The 15,863-nt window shown below is 38.0% G+C and overlaps 1 long non-coding RNA gene across 2 annotated transcripts in view; it reads left to right on the top strand.

The window, feature by feature from the left end:
- The first annotated feature begins 3,285 nt into the window (after positions 1-3,285).
- Positions 3,286-15,863, top strand: part of LOC103105881 (uncharacterized) — a 63,366-nt gene continuing 50,788 nt past the window's right edge. For both annotated transcript variants that reach the window (XR_008915912.1, XR_001626502.2), the window contains exon 1: positions 3,286-3,362. This is a non-coding gene — a long non-coding RNA (uncharacterized LOC103105881). The remainder of the gene's footprint in view (positions 3,363-15,863) is intronic.

The following is a 15,863-nucleotide window of genomic DNA, read 5'->3' as shown; positions in this document are numbered from 1 at the left end:
AGTCAGATTTGAACCCATATCTCCTGTCTTTAAACCTAGCTCTCAATCTACTGAACCACCTAGCTGCCCTCTAATGTTTTTTTTTTTTAATTTAAAGTGCCATTATTCTACCTGAGTATCACTTGTTTTTCCTTTCAAGTGATTCCCTATGTATATTCCACATGCAGAGCTTGGTATTAGGCATTGAGAAAGGTACAAAGTTTAGAGAAGTCTCTGTGACTGGCTTCACTCTTTCTATTCTTTGGCTTTCCAATCTATAAATTGGATGTAAACACCTAGTGGAGAATCTTTTTTTTTCAAATAATGTTTTAGTAAATCCTCTCTAGTTATAATGAGTATCTTCACTATATTTCATGTCTTCTCAACTGCATCATGTTTTTAAGGCAGAATCCATTAGAATTAGGATCATTTATTTATTCAAATCAGCAAGCTTATTTAATAAATACCTACTATGTGCAAAGTTCTCTGTTGCAGTGAAGACAGTTGAACTGATAAAAGCAATAAAAGTGGCCAGTGGATTACCAAAAAAGGAGATCACAAAAAGATATCAATCAGAAAACATATAAAAGAAATGGAAGTGGGTTGGTCATGCAGTGAGACTGTCATGGTAGATAGACCACCAGGTATTGCACTGACAACTATAGAAGAATAAAAACCAAAAGGAATGCTTCCAACCCTTTAGGCACATGGAGGCTTTCTGAGGGAGCACATCCATGAGTAAAAAATGATAGCAGATGGTGATGGTTGTACATGGCTTCAATAGAGGGAGTTCTCTCATCCATGAGATCCTGGCACCCTTGAAGTATTGTTTTAGTGTGTAAGTAAGGGCACACCAATTAAATGATGTGCTTGTAAATCAATAGGATCATAGAATAAGAGATGGAAGATACCTTAAAGGTACAGCTTCATTCATGTTACAGATTGGGAAACAAAAACAAGAGGCTGAAGGATTTGTCCAGGTTTAAATGATTATTTAGTGTCTGAGTTAGGATTTAATCCCAGGTCTTCCTATCCTTGAGCTAGACAGGACCTTTGAGAGTACTGAATTCTAATCCTTCATTTTAAATGAAAATTTAAAGGAGAAAGAACATATTCAAGGGTATTCATGGACATTAATGATAAGTCAAGGTTGTCTTTATATGTTCCCTAATACTCCATGAGGTGCTTTACACTGAACATCAAACTCTATTTTTTTCTTGGAAGGAAATATGTATGCTGCTGCTATCCAATTATAAGAGTATGAACTCAGAGCTATTTCAATAGCACTCATTTCTCTAGTGGCTGGAAGCAAGTATTCCCTGACATAACTTATAAATAGCACATCACATCTGCAGACCTCTTCATTTATTTATTTTTACCTTTGGAGAAAGAGTTTCTACTGCTTGTCAAATGGAACATTTTGGTTGGATGATATGAAATGTTCCTCAGATTTTGATTGCTTTTGTGGTCATGTATCTGACTGTCTGCCCCCAGAGAGGAAGAGCAGGGAAAAACCAAAATATTTCCTCCTGGTGAAAAACGGTCTTCATTTTTCTCCCTTTTTACTTTCCTATTTTAGCTTCCTTTTGGTTTATAGCTATGCTATAAAGAAAAAGAGATGTTGGCCTGGGAATATGAATGCTAACAAAGTATAAGAAGCACTAATCTTGGAGTCAGGAAGACCTGATTTGAAATCATAAGGTCAAAGGCCATTGACACAAGATAGATGGGACTCCAGAGACCTCCTTTTACAGAGAAAGAAACTGAGGCCTAAAGTAGTTGATTGACTTACCTAAGGTACTGTAGGAAGTGAATGATATGATGACCACTGACTCTAAATCCATCATGCTCTCCACTCTGCCATGCTAACATTATTTTTTTAATTCATTTTTTAGAAACCCTTACCTTCTAGCTTGGAATCAGTACTATGTATTGGTGCTAAGGCAGAAGAGTGGTAATGGCTAGACAATAGAGGTTAAGTGACTTCCCCAGGGTCACACAGCTAGGATGTGTCTGAGTCCAGATTTGAACCCAGGACCTCCCATCTCTAGGCCTGACTCTCAATCCACTGAGCCACCCAGCTGCCCCCTATGAAAATTTCTTATGGAAAGCAGTGATGCGGTACGAAAAGACACACTCTATGATACAGGCAGTGTAAATGGTGATAGGAGACTGACAAGCATCTTGAAGTCACTTCCTTGATGTCAGCAGACACTGAGTGATATTGTGCCTCTCCTTGTGCTCCACAGTGATCTTTTTATTTTCACATGGCTGGTGGCAAACATGCTCTAAAGGGGGAAAGTGAAATTCTTCATAAGCACAAGACAATAGACTTGGGAACTAAAATGAAAATGATTAGAAAATATGAAGGACAAAAGCTATTGACAGCACATGATCTCAGACATGGGATATTGATTACAAACAAATAGGGTAGGATTCTATCTGGATAAGGGGCAACAGAAAAGGTTGTGTCTGCATGAAGTATTAAAACAAAGAGAGGGGGCTATTCTAGACATGAAGAAATATTAACACTACAGATAAGAGACAAGACTCAGAAGAAGATTCCTTTAAGCTTGATGGCAATGCAAGCCAGGGCTCAAAGCCTTTTTGAAGAGTCAAAGTGGAAAGTACCCTGAAGGAACACTGGTGTTTACAGAAAGCAGTGGTTAGTGTGAATGACTTAAAAATCATGTACGAATAGTCAGAAAAGACTCCTGTACAGATATTTAAATAGCTGAAGACGTGGACAGATTTCCTGCACAAAATAATAGATGAAGGTACCTATTTGCCAGAGCAGATCTTCAGTGCAAATGAATTATGACAGTTTTATCAACAAATGTCATCTTAGACCTACATATTAATGGAGGAATAAAAAAGAAACAAACTATGCTGAAGCATAAAGCTTCAAAAGCAGAGTTATTCTTCTGCTTGGAGGAAATGAATCTGGGACTTGCAAATTAAAATCTATTCTTTTGGACCATTGAAAAAATCCTAGGGAATTGAAAGGCGTCAGCAAGGCTGTACTATGTATGCATTATTTTCCTAACCCTAAAGGATGGATGGATAGCCCTTGTTATCCTTGAACAATGGTTTATGCACTGCTTCATTCCCAAAGTTGAGAAGTTTTGTAATGAAAATAAAATTCCTTTCAATATTCTACCTATTTTGAATAAAGACCCGTGTCACCCTCCCCATCTAGATGAGTTTAATAAAAGAAATATTCTCCCTTCCCATTAAAACTACCTCATTATTACAGTCTATGGAACAGATAGTGATTGTGAGTTCACAATTACACCCTACGTTTGACCAGGCTTGAATGCAGATAGCCATGACATTGAGATAAGTCTTTTAATATTCATCATGCAATCCAGAATATTGCTAAGGTATGGAAAACTTAAACAGTATTATGTAGGAAGAGAGTTGGGGAAGGGAAAGTGTACTTGCAGTTTATTACCAATTTTCTTGGTTTTGACAAAGGTGAAACATCTTTAAAATTAGCAAAAGCTTGGAACTCAAAGTGGAAAAGAACGGTATAGAGAAATTGATGAATTCTTATGGACAAGGGCTATGGAATAAAGATCTGATTAAGCTGGTGGCTGCAAAGATAGTTCAGAGTTCAAAACAAAAAGATTCACAATGAAACCATTGGCAGAAGCATTTCATCATTTGAGGGATTATTTTTCTTGTATTGAAAAGATGGATCAAAATATTTGAAGATTTTAAAAATTCAAATACTAGTTGATAATAACATTGTTTGATATCAGATATATAAGGAAGACAAGAGAGCAAATGTCCAATCATCTCTCAATAATGTTTAAAAAGTCATGCAGCCAACCACACTGATAAAAATTATGTGCAGTGGGTGGAAAAGGGGCAACATACTGCACCTCATTGTTATTTTGTCTTTAAAAATGCCATTGTTATCTGGAATGGCTCATGGAGAGAGAAGGGGAGAGATAGTGGGAGAGACTATGGCATTGTAAAAAAAATAAAGTCAATGCAACTTATTTTAAAAATTAAATATTATCATGTTAAAATGGTCAATCAAGGAGCATCATGATGATGCAAACACAAAATATCCTAGTGTGCAGGGCAGAATTAACTCTAGAAAATGATAAACCATTCACCATTTTGGCTGATGGGCTAGGAGCTCAGATTCCTTCTTCCCCAATACTATTCTTGGTCAGTAAAACAGACACCGTTTTATTAATGAGTTTAAGGGATCTTATGTGGGTAGCAAATTAAGCAGAATTATTATTAACAATAATCATATGGGGCAGCTGGGTGACACAGTGGATAGAATTCAGGGCCTAGAGTCAGGTAGACATCCTCCTGAGTTCAAATCTGGGATTAGGCACTCACTATCTGTGTGATCCTGCCCAACTCAACCCTGCTTATCTCAGTTTTTATCTGTAAAATGAGTTAGAGAAGGAAATGGCAAACCACTGCAATATTGTTGCCAAGACAACCCCAGATGAAGTCATGGAGAGTTTGTGATGACTGAAATGACTGAACAAATACATTGGGAAAGGGGTTATCTTTGTGTACACACACACATACACACACACACACACACACACACACCACAGGAAAGCCACACATTCTGTGTGTGCCTTGGTTTCCTCATCTGTAAATTGTTGGGATTATGTGATTGACTCCAAGGTTTCTTTCAGTTCTTAATCGCTCATCTTATTGTCCTGTGACATTCAGTCAGAGAAGATGTAGGTTCAAAACTTTCTTCTGAAACTTTAGTTCATGTTCAAATTCTTTAACTAATGCATCTGAGTCTGTTTCTTATATCTCTAAACTGGGAATAACAACATTTTCAGAACTCCATATTTTTGTAAGGAAACACATATTTGCAAGGAAGCTTAAATTGGGTAATACTTAGGCAATACATTAGAAGGAATATTATATTAATCCTACTTAGGTCTTTGAGGAGTTTTAATTTTTTTAAGAATAAGGACCTGATTTGCCATAGAGATGTAAATCTTGAAATCTCTCAGACTTGTGAATGTTAAAAATTTCCCCATCAGGGAATTCTTAATTGGAACAAATTCCCTACTGAGAAACATTCCCCATTTTGATGTGAGAATTCGACAGGATCAGAAATGGGAGGACCTCTACTCCACCCGTACTTAAGACTGCTTTAGGGAAAAAAAAACAAACTCCTTGCTAAACAATGAAAGTACTTGGACCCATGCTTATAATAAAGCAAGGAGTTCTTTGAGCCAGGCCTGTTTTTAGAATTGATACAATGGGATGCTAGGTACCTAAAAGGGTCAGGCAAGTTTTCTCTTGATGAGATTAGCTGACTCAGCTGTGTTTTCTCTTGTTCCAATTTACTGAGGAGATTGGTCGACACAGCAGCATTTTTTCTGATTCAGACTTACTGAGGAGATTGGTCGACTTAGCAGGAATTTGGATGGGCAGTCCTTTGGAAAGCATCTACAGTGATAGGTAGATGTAGGGACTTAGGGGAGGTGACATGGGAGAAAAATCCCTATATAAGAAAAATCAGAATCTCTTGAGGAGAGATCCTTTTGGAGAAATCCTTTTGGAGGATCTCTGATGAGGATTGCTTGGGAAGAATCTCTTGAGAGAGGCTCTGGAGAAGGGAAGCTTTTGGAGGACAATCTCTAAGGAGATCTCCCTGGAGCTCCTCTAAGGGGACTCTGTCCTCTGGAGGCGCTGGAGAGAGGCCCTTTGGAACAGTCTCTGGCTGGAAGGCTCTCTGGTGAAGTCAGCTGAGATGTAGCTGGCCTGGTGTTACTAGAATCCTTGTTTAGTCAGACCTTGTGGTGACTGTTAAAAAACTGACTGATTTCTCTCTTAAGACTCAGGTCTAGGCCATATTGGCTTGAGGCCCTTCATACTTATTTCTTTCTTACTCTCTCTCTCTTTCTTTGATTACTCATTATATTATTAATTAAAATCTCTACAAAACCCAGTTGACTTGGGTATTTGAATAATTGGGAGTATTTCCCTGGCGACCACCTTATATTTGATTTTAAAACCCAAGACACTGTAGTGAAACATATTTTCTGCGGTCAAATTTACTCACCCTTCCTTATATCTATCACAATTTATATCTTCCACCATTTTAACTCACTACAGTTTAAGACCTCAACCATTTTAAATCTCACAGAGATATGTTGTAAGGCACCAAAGTGCTAATGGTCTCTGGGCATGGTCAACAGTGCAATCTAGCACACTTTGTGCTCCTTTTACAGTAGAGCACTAAAATACTGTTTGGGTGCTAGTATTGTTTTTGTTGTCTCTTTATTGGTGATGGATGCACTGAAACAGCTGTAAATTGTCTGATGGCAGAATGTTACAAAGTAGTGAGGCCCCCTTTCATTCTCCATACCTATTTCCATGATATTCATATTCTTCTGCAAATGCCTTCCAATCTCTACTCTTCTGTAATTGCTCCTATTGCCTATATGTGTGGAGATAATCTCCCCAAAGCTCTTTGCAGACAGGATCTCTTGTGCTTTGGCCTGTTTGTCCCCAGCATGTCACATGATGCTTAGCACAAAATAAAATCTGCATCTTGGGAAAGAAGTAGGGAATATCCTTACAGGTTATATTTAAATTCAGTTGAGAAGATAATCTAGACTACTTCTCTGGAGAGAGGAGAAGACACTGTATCTCACTAGTGGGTCACTGATAGGGAGGGTGCAAAATGAGAATGGTAGAAAGGAAGGTGCTGTATGGTTGCTCCCTAATTTATGTCCTTAACCAATGATTAGTTAAGTATTAACAAATGACATTTCTATGCCTTTAAAGTTCACAAACACTTTTATGTATTGTTCATTGAATCAATTTTCCTTAATACTCAGATACTAAACTTAATTGTTTATGAACTATTGCAGGGGTGTACTCATTGTCAAAGCACTTCAACATCTGAAGACTTGAGGCACGACCCAAGTTGTCTTATCCTAGTTACAACTCTGGCTTATAGAGCATTAAACCTGAGTTTCAGTGCTTTTCCTCTATCGACTCTAGTGACTGAAGCTAAAGCATACAAGGCTCTCCATATTCCCCCACCCTGCCTTAAACCTTTTGACTTCAGCTGTGAATATTACCTTATTAAAAGTGTCCCACAACCGACAATTTATTTATTTATTTATTTTTAATATATTTTATTTGATCATTTCCAAGCATTATTCGTTAAAGACATAGATCATTTTCTTTTCCTCCCCCCCCAGCCCCCATAGCCGACGTGTAAATCCACTGGGCATTAGATGTTTTCTTGATTTGAACCCATTGCTTTGCCACAACCGACTATTTAATATGTTGTTGTTTCTTCTGTGAGATGCCCTTAAAACCCAAGGTTGCTGGACTAGAGCAGGGACAGCTGGCTTCTGTACCCAAATGGGCCTTAGTGCTGCCCTTCAAACTCTCTAATCCAGCTCTGTGCTTTTGTTCAGAACACAGATTGAAGTCATTGGCTTAAATTTATGTGGATTTTATAGAAGCAATGTGATATGGTAGGAAAAAAATACTAGACTTGGAATCAGGAGAGGCAGACTCACCCCTAAATCTAATAATTATATTACTTTACATAAGTCATGACTTCTCTGAGCCTCAGTTTCCTTGTAACTAAGAGATAGTAGAAAAGAGAGATGCTGTAATAGACAGGAATATCTCAGAGGGCTAAGAGAATCAAGTGACCATATGGTAATTGATTCAGACCTGGTAAAGGTCTTAGAAATAATTTAATCCAACTGCATCACTATCTAAATGAATAAATTGAGATCCAAAGATTTAGATGCAGTGACTCACTCAAAGTTACATAGTTAAGGGATAGGGCAGGATTTGAACCTAGTTTACAGGTAGAGTATAAGATACTTGCCAAAAAAGTCTCTTGTTTTTGTCCTTGTAGCCTCAAAACAAAGATAAGTATTAATTAATACTTGTTCAAATGATATATGAATACGATTCTTTATGTTCCAAACCTTCAAATGTAATTGAAAGATTAGAGGATCCCTTTAGGACAACAATAACACTAGCTAGCATCTATATGATATTTTTAGTTTGTTAGTGCTTTACATGGATTATCTCATTTCACCCTCAGAAGAACACTGAAGTTGGTTCTATTATTATCCCCATTTTATAGATGAGGAAAATAAAGCTGAATGAGGTTTAGTGAGTTGGCCAAGATCTCAAAGCTAGGTATGTGTCCAAGGGTGGTTACAAACTCAGATTGTTCTGATTTCAATACCAACTTTCTATCTGTTGATCCATTCCCATTTTATAAAGAAATTGAGATTCAGCTAAGTAAGAATGCCTTCCTCCAGGTCACATGACTAGTGTGTGGCATGCTAAAACTAAAATTCCAATCCTGGACTCCCTGGTACAAGTTCCATGTTCTTCATGCTGCACCAAAGTAACTCTTTGGATATATAATATCGGCACAAAACAAAGGATATTTCAAACTTAAAACAAGCCGGTTATTTGAGTCTGAGATGACTTTTCTAGATCGATGTGGTCCCTCTCACTGACTAGCCAGATTTGGGGGATAGGGTCTCTGCAGTCCCAATTGCTTTCTCCCTCTTCTTTTGGCTAGAGGAACAACATTTCCCCTTGCCAGTAGAGTCTGCCTGTCTCTGAGGCAGACTCTACGCTAAACAGACCTGAGATCTGCTTGGATATTTTCTGCTCAGCTTTGATACTGAATATTTTATACATTCTGTGAATGTTTGGCAGAGTCAGGTTTCCAGCAATGATGAATTCATAGCGTGCTTGTTGGCAGCTGCCCTGAACTGATTACTTCCATAAAGCAGTTGGATAATTAGTGTTAGAAATCAGATTCCTAATAAAATCAACAAACAAACACGTTTCTAAGCCAGCCAATAACTGGAGGTGGGCCTCCAGAGACAAGCCTTCGGGGACATAATTAGGAAGGAAAGGATCCTGGGCAATCCATCTAGAGGATGAAGGGCCACTGTGTTCTGGCATTCTGATTCTGAAAGTTTCTATTACTCATTAGGGACTAACACAAAATATAGGCAGGACATTCAGTGCCTTGGAGATGAGTCATCAGCCAGTAGGTATCTCTTGAAGCCTTATTCTGCGCTCTGTAAGAGGATCCAAGGGACATATTAGTAGTGGTCTCTTCCCTAACGGGCTTCCAGAGACAAGACATATGGAAGCGGACCAATTAGAGAACAAAGGAAGGCAGTCTGTAAATAGGGGCTAAACCATATGGTTCAACCTATAAGTGCCAGATTTCTGGAAAGAAATATTAGCATTGGTTGAGATTGTCAAAGAAGCTTCCTAGAGGAGGCAGTGCTTGATGGAAAAGCAAGTGTTAAAAAGGAGAGTAAAAGGAGGAGCATCCATGCACTCACACACACACACACACACACACACACACACACACACATACACACACACTGTTTTTACCTACGTTGTCTTATATACACTTAGTGAATGGATCTGAGATTCTATTCTTATAGGACTGTTTGAAGTCTTATCCTTTCCCTTCTTCTATGTGTCTTCTCCACTATTTTCCTCTAAAGTATCTTTTCCTCTAGTCTCTTTTGTTCCTTTTCCTTCACCCTTGTTATATTCTTCTTGTCTCTTCTTCCTTTTTTCCCCTGGTCCTCCTTCTTCCTTTTTCTTTCATCTCTATTTTTTATCCCCTTTACTCCTCTCTCTCTCTCAACTTTTCTCTCCCTCTCTCTTCCCCCCATCCTTTTTATCACTATCCCTATCTTTGTGGCTTTGTCTTATTTTCTTTTCTTTCTCTCTCCTCTTATTTCTTTCACTCTCACATCATATTCCTTTTTTCCTTTCTTCTCTCATGCTTCTTTCTTTTTCCTTTTCTCTCTTCCTCCTCTGGCTTCTTTCTATCCCTTCATTCCTCCTCTCATCTCTTTCTCCTTTGCTTCTCTTTCCCTTTCCTCTTTTTTATCTTTCACTCTGAGCCATCCTTTCTCTTCCCCCCTTCCTCTTTTTTTCTTTCTGTCCTTCATTTTACTACTCCCACCCTCTCCTTTTCTTTCCATCTTCACTCCTTAGTGGAGTCACAACATGTAATGGTAAAGAGGCTTTTTTGGTATCAAATACAACATATGAGTTCTACCTCAAACCTGTTCTTGATATATGCTTATAATTCTATTAATGAAATTGCATTGGGAAGGGTGAAAAAGAGATGGAGGGAAGCTGAGAACAAAAGTGGGGAGGAGAAAAGATAGGCGGGCTAGAAATGGAAGAATTATGTTTAGAGTTATAATTAGTAAATAGGATGGGAAAGAGGGTATAGAGGAAAGTCAAAGTAGGGTGAGAGACAACATGGGATTTTACTTTAAAATGAATAAAGTGGGAAATAGAAACCTGGCGCTACCAACACTTCATCTCCATCCTCTTTAGCTATTATTTCAGAAATGTTCAGAACAAAAAAATCCTATGTTCTTTGAGGGGCTTAGCACAATTTGGGAGCTGAAGAAAAGTCTGCCAATAGAGACTCCACTCTACCCCAACCATTTTGGGGTGTATGTGATAAAGACAAAGAGACCTGTCTGCAAATTGCAGAAATGTGATTGCTTCAGAGGAAGGTATTCACAAAATAATAATAACTGGAATTTATATAGTTCTTTTACATACATTAAACTTTACAAATATACATGGCAAACTTTAAAGTTTCATATAAATGTCAGCTATTATCATCTCCTTTGAGGATCTTAATAATACTGTGAGTTAGGTAATGCAGATGTTGGTATCTTTATTTTGTTAAAGAGGAAATTGTCTCTCAGAAGTAGGAAATTATCAACATGCATTTTGTAAGCATCTTTTATGCCTCTGTTCACTCATCAGTAAAATAAGCTGAAGAAGAAAAGGGCATACCACTCCAATATCTTTGCCAAAGTCACCTTGAATCAGGTCACAAAATGTTAGACACAACTGAAAAAAATAACAAATGTAATATGAGGATAGCTATGTGATGCAGTGAATAGAGTGTCAAGGCCAGAGGGGAAAGCAACTGGGTTCAAATTTGGCCTTAGACACTTCCTAGTTGTGTGACCTTGGGCAAGTACCTTAACCCCATTTCCCTAGTCCTAGTCCTTCTGTTTTAGAATTGATAGTAAGAGTGAAGGAGAAAGAAAGAAAGAAAGAAAGAAAGAAAGAAAGAGAAAGAAAAGAAAGAAAGAAGAAAGAAAGAAGAAAGGAAAGAAAGAAAGAAAGAAGAAAGAAAGAAAGAAAGAAAGAAAGAAAAGAAAGAAAGAAAGAAAGGAAAAAAAGGAAAGAAAGAAAGAAAGGAAGAAAGAAGGAAGGAAGAAGAAAGGAAGGAAGGAAGGAAGGAAGGAAGGAAAGAAGGAAGGAAGGAAGAAAGAAAGAAAGAAAGAAAGAAAGAAAGAAAGAAAGAAAGAAAGAAAGAAAGAAAGAAAGAAAGAAAGAAAGAAAGAAAGAAAGAAAGAAAGAAAGAAAGAAAAGGAAGAAAGAAAGAAAGAAAGAAAGGAAGGAAGGAAGGAAGGAAGGAAGGAAGGAAAGAAGGAAGGAAGAAAGAAGGAAGGAAGAAAGAAAGAAAGAAAGAAAGAAAGAAAGAAAGAAAGAAAGAAAGAAAGAAAGAAAGAAAGAAAGAAAGAAAGAAAGAAAGAAAGAAAGAAAGGAAAGAAAGAAAGAAAGAAAGAAGAGAAAGAAAGAAGAAAGAAAGAAAGAAAGAAAGGAAGGAAGAAAGAAAGAAAGGAAGAAAGAAAGAAAGAGAGAAAGAAAGGAAGGAAGGAAGGAAGGAAGGAAGGAAGAAAGAAAGAAAGAAAGGAAGGAAGGAAGGAAGGAAGGAAGGAAGAAAGAAAGAAGAAAGAAAGAAAGAAAGAAAGAAGAAAGAAAGAAAGAAAGAAAGAAAGAAAGAAAGAAAGAAAGAAAGAAAGAAAGAAAGAAAGAAAGAAAGAAAGAAAGAAAGAAGAGAAAGTATGGGAAGAGAACAAATCCTGGGAATACAAAGCAAGTAAAAATGAAACAAAACCCTACTCCTATCTTCAGGGAGTTTATACTCTAGCAAGGGAGTCTATATGTATATGAATGGTAATGCAGAGTAGCCACAAAGTGACTTAGAGGGAAGAATCAGCAGCTGGGAAGAATAGGAAAGGCCCTCTGGTCTGAGCCAAGTCTTGTAGAAAGTCAAACATTCCAAGAGGCAGAAGTGTAAAGAGAGAGCATTCGAAGCATGAGGATTAATCATGGCTCATCGGTAAAAATATACATCTTTGTAGGCAGTATAGCTGACATAAAGTATGGAGGCAAGTGACAGAGAAGTCTAGAAGCATAGGAAGGGGTGAGATTATGAAGAACTCCAAATGCCAAGCAAAAGAGGTTATAGTTGATATTGGAGGTAATAGGGAGCCAATGAAGTTTATTGAATAGGGGTATAACAAGGGCAAACTTCTGCTTTGGGAACATTATTTTGACAGCTGTGTGGCTGGACTCGAGTGGGGTAAGACTTGAGCAAGAGTCACCAATTGAGAAGTTAGTGAGATTTTTCCAAGGGAGAAGTGATGAGAGGCTGAACTGGGGAGGTCTTTGGGTGAATGGAAGAAGCGAGCGTGACATAGAGTGCTGGATTTGAAGTCACAGAGAAAAGGTTCAAATCCTATCTCAGTAATTTATAAGGCTTTGGGGAGGTCACCTAATAATCTCTATGAAGCTCAGTTACTCTACATACATAATGAGAGTTGTTAAACTAGATAACTTTAAATGTCTCTTCAGCTTTTAAGTTAATGCAGATGATGCACGTGAAAGATGGTATTATAAAGTATCAGTCTTGATTTATAATCAGGAAGAGTTGAGTTCAAACCTTACCTTAGACACCCCTGTATGTTCAATTGACTTTGTTTAACCTCAGTTTCCCTCTTTGTAAAACGATGTCAATAATAGCTCTTCTTTGTTGTGAGGATGTATATATTTACACACTCACAATTTTATATGTATATATGCACACATTTGTTCAGTATTCGCTTGTTTATAGTCATGTCTCACTCTTCATGACCCCATTTGAGATTTTCTTGATAAAGATACTGGAGTTGTTTTCCATTTCCTTTTCCAGAAGAAAAACTGAAGGAAACAGAGTTAAGTGACTTGCCCAGGGTCATATTGCTAGTGAGTATCTGAGGCTGGATTGAATTTATGAAGATCAGTCTTCCTGATTGCAAACCCAGGGCTCTATCCACTGTACTACCTAGCAGCATAAATAGTACAAAGCAGCAAATAATGTTTTGAAAACCTTAAAGTACTGAATGTCTTAATATTATATACTGGAAATATGATGTGATTTGGTTACGATCCCACTCAATATTTATCAGGGGATGAACCTATGTCTCTCCTCAATCCAGGTGCAGCACTTTTGTCTCTTTTTATGGCCATCTTGTGATGGCCCTTTCCTGGAGGTTAAACTATAGCAGCAGATGCATGGGTGGGCAAAGCTATGCAAAGGTGAGGAATGTTCTGCAGCCTTGAATCTAATTTGTCTTTGTAAGCGATTAACTCCTGGAGAAAAGAAAAAAAAATACTATTCAGTAAATCATGCTGAAGTACAATTGGAGCATTAGCCATTTGTCTTCCTGCATGCCATTTCAGTGAAGGCTGTGTAGACAGTTAAAGTTTACTCCTGAAAACAAGTAAGAGAGCATCTGTTGATGTCTGGGCTCTCCTTGGGCCACTGACCAGCAAAGCAGCTAGGAGCATCACTAAGGATTAAGGCAAAGGATGGGCTCAGTAAAGATAAGAGGTATTGGAAACTCTGGAGGTGGGATCCAAGTTCAAATTTAGCTTCAGATAATTTCCTAGCTGTGTGGTCTTGGGGAAGTTATCCAACCTGTTTCTACATAATAATAGCACTTATCTCCCAGAGTTGTGGGAATAAAATTAGATAATTCAAACCTTAAAGAGTTATTGGATCTATTATTGGACTTATTATTATGTGCATGACCCCTAAAGAGGGAGAAGGAAGAAAGTATGGAAAGGTGTAAGAATCTGCGAGCCAATTATAGGTCTACACTGGAGTTCTCTGGTGACCAGGTGAAGATAATGGTCCCATCAGACATCTGTTACATCTGCCAAACAACACGAGGGACCCCCAGATAGGGGAAGTCTAGAGGGTGAAGCAGCCCAACTCTCAGTCTGTTTGTGCTCTCTGATGATGTGCATTCAGTGACTCACGTTTATTGGAGGCTTTTCCATTTAGATCAGAAGCCCAAGACCCAGACCCCGTCATGTTAGGTCTATTCAATGATTATAAGAAAAGCTTCTATTTTCAGAGGCCTTTCAGGATTGCCAAGTGCTCTGCTTTTATTATTTCATTTAATCTTCCCAATGGTTCTTTGTGATAGAGACTCTTATTATCCATATTTGCAGGCACAGAAATTGAGGCATAGAGGGGTTAAATGACTCACCCAACACATCATGGAGTGAGGATCATCTGAAGTGATACTGACCCCTCAATTTTTGTGAATCCAGAAAGTATGACACATTGTAAAGAAAGCTAGTCTTAGAGTCAGAGGAACTGGGTTCAAGTCTCACCTCTCATTTACTATCTATCCATCTGACCTGGAGCATGGTACTAATTCTCTTTTTCCCTCAGCTTTGCTTTCTATAAAATAAAAACACTTTTCTAGATATTCCCTAAGTCTCCTTAAGTTATAAATTTGTGGTTCTATAACCAAAAGAAGCACTGCTTCTTAAATACACAAGCAACTTCCCATCAATTAATACACATCTCCTGAGATCAAACATACCTCCTGTAGGCAAGCCATTTGCCAAGGATAGTATACGCTCAAAACCTTGATGCCAAAGTAGGGTTACAGACAGAGTTGCATCGATCGAGTTGAGATTAGACTTGGGATCTGGCCAGATGAATATGGTTTGAGAACTGAGTCATTCTACTGATATGGTAATTTCCCCGAGACCTCAGAGAATTATATATTCCACTAGGTCTAGGCTTTTGCCTTACAGGGCACAAATTGATTTTCCCTTACTTAGTATTAAGGATCTTAGAATTTATTTTTTTTGTAAGAGTAGAAAGAGTATTGGGATAGGCAAAGGAAGGGAGAGAGGGGAAGGGTAGAGGAGGTAGGTTTGAATTTTCAGCCAGCAATGATGATGTGCTGCTGGTTTTTCATTCTTGTGATTTCCACTAACTGTTGTTCTACTCCAAGGCTTGTGCCAAAGCCCTTTTCTCTCCCTACACTTTTTGATAATTTCATTAACTCCTTTGGCCTTCATTTTCATCTCTATTTATATGATTCCTAACTCTAAATATCTATCTCTAACTTCTCTCCTGAACTCAATTCCCTCATTACAAATTGTCTACTAAATGTGCCCAGCTGGGTGTTCTGTGGGTCTCTCATAATCAATATGGGCAAAACAAACATCTATTATCTTCCATTCCTGCTTCCCTACCTTTTTTCTGAACTTCTGCTGAGGACCCCACTTCCCTTCCTATCCTGTGAGTTATCATTGCCTTCCCATTCACCTTAATTCCAAATAGATAATGGGTTGCCACATCTGGTTTGTATTTCCACACCATATCTTGTATCCATCTCTTACTCTTACTCACGCAGCTGTTCATTTTTTTTTTACTTCCTCTAATATCTCTCCATTCCAATTACTCCTTTAGACAGCTGCCAAACAAGTTTTCTTACACATTACACATTTGTAATTTCTTACACATTACACATTTGTAATCTGTACCATGCAGCCAAAATGATCTTATTAGTTATACTTAACACTCCATTTCTAGTCTCTTTATCTTTACATAAGTTATACCTGATGCCTGGGAGGCAGAGCCTCCACATCTTAGCTTCTTAAAATATCTGGTCTTCCTTACCCTTAAATCAAAAACCACTTCTGAAGTTCCTTCCATATCCACATTTGCAACCCCA

Source organism: Monodelphis domestica, chromosome 1 (assembly GCF_027887165.1).
Source record: "Monodelphis domestica isolate mMonDom1 chromosome 1, mMonDom1.pri, whole genome shotgun sequence".
Taxonomy (NCBI): Eukaryota; Metazoa; Chordata; class Mammalia; order Didelphimorphia; family Didelphidae; genus Monodelphis; species Monodelphis domestica.
This window is presented reverse-complemented; position numbering and strand designations above follow the sequence as displayed.